This window comes from Cucurbita pepo, chromosome 6 (genome assembly GCF_057944985.1).
Source record: "Cucurbita pepo subsp. pepo isolate OVF chromosome 6, ASM5794498v1, whole genome shotgun sequence".
In the NCBI taxonomy this organism is placed as follows: domain Eukaryota; kingdom Viridiplantae; phylum Streptophyta; class Magnoliopsida; order Cucurbitales; family Cucurbitaceae; genus Cucurbita; species Cucurbita pepo.
Genome location: NC_141803.1, coordinates 7,388,960 through 7,390,475, shown reverse-complemented (window position 1 = coordinate 7,390,475; position 1,516 = coordinate 7,388,960). Strand labels below are relative to the sequence as shown.

The following is a 1,516-nucleotide window of genomic DNA, read 5'->3' as shown; positions in this document are numbered from 1 at the left end:
ACATTAATTTGATCATGGTGGGTACCGTTTCATGCATGAAATTTGTGGTTGCTAAAGTGGATGGTTTTGGTTTTGGCATTTTTTTATGCTTCCATTTGATACAATTATTGTAATAAGCCTAAGGTGTATGGGCTTTAATAAATGAAGAAAGGTCTGTAATTTTTATAAAGTCATTAGAGTCCACTTTAGGTTGTAATTGATCGAAAATGAGCATAATATGACATGTTAAGAGTTTATATGAAATTGGGTAGTCATTGGATAAGGTTAATTAGCTAAACCAAGTAACGGTGTAAAATGATCATAATGCACATAAGGAAATTTATCTTTGTTTCATACTCAAGATGACCTCCAAATGCCATGGAACTTTTTATTCAACCTAGATTCGAGTTCAGACAACGCCGCTTTGAACGCATGAACCCATGGCATAGGTTCAAACTGTGTCACTTGAAATATATGAAGCCTTGGACCTAGGTTAACACTATGTCTCTTTGGACGTATGAAGCCTTGAACACAGGATGTCAGATTCATGACTAGTATCATAAATACTATGGAGAATGTCTTGACGAACAAGAACACAATCAAGGACTAGAAAAAGGATCAAGATCAAAATTCTGAAGATAAGAACCCAGAACAATAGTACCAAAACCCTTAAACCCGAATTATGGTTGAGTCATAATCCAAGGATCAAAGTTCTAAAGATATATCATGATAAAGAGTCTTAAGTACTTACAACAAGAAAGAAATAGTGTGGTAGGCAAGAATAGACAAGACTCTTTGGACGTATGAAGCCTTGAACACAGGATGTGAGATTCATGACTAGTATCATAAATATTAGGGAGAATTTCTTGACGAACAAGAGCACAATCAAGGACTAAAAAAAGGATCAAGATCAAAATTCTGAAGATAAGAACCCAGAACAATAGTACCAAAACCCTTAAACCCGAATTATGGTTGAGTCATAATCCAAGGATCAAAGTTCTAAAGATATATCATGATAAAGAGTCTTAAGTATTTACAACAAGAAAGAAATAGTGTGGTAGGCAAGAATAGACAAGAATCTGAAAACAAATAAATACAATAGAGGTACAAGGAACTGAACCTCGTGCCTCTCGAGCACTCTATCATATGAGCTACACCCGCTTTATAGCATAAAGTTTCGAACTTCATGATGAGGTAAGAAGCTCTCAAGAAGGAGAACCTAAGATTTCAAAACAAACACAATGGAGGTGCAGGGAATTGAACCCTGTGCCTCTCGCATGCGAAGCAAGCGCTCTACCATATGAGCTACACCCCCTCTATAAAATAAATGTCTTAAACGTCTATGACGAGGTAAGCAGCGATTTTGGACTCTTCTTAACAAGTACTTGTAGAAATTTCTTGGATCTTTGTATAAACCTTAAGCCAAGTATGAATTAAAGGAATGTGAAAGAAAAACACTAAGAACTGTGAGTTAAGGCTCCGAACCAATTAAATTGCTCGTGATTTAAGTAACATTAAAATGACCATAATGCACATA

The 1,516-nt window shown here is 35.6% G+C and overlaps 1 non-coding gene across 1 annotated transcript; it reads right to left on the bottom strand.

Moving 5' to 3' along the window:
- Positions 1-1,221: 1,221 nt before the first annotated feature.
- TRNAA-UGC (transfer RNA alanine (anticodon UGC)) lies at positions 1,222-1,294 on the bottom strand. The gene has a single exon. It is a non-coding gene; the product is annotated as a tRNA-Ala (tRNA).
- Between the last annotated feature and the right edge of the window lie 222 nt (positions 1,295-1,516).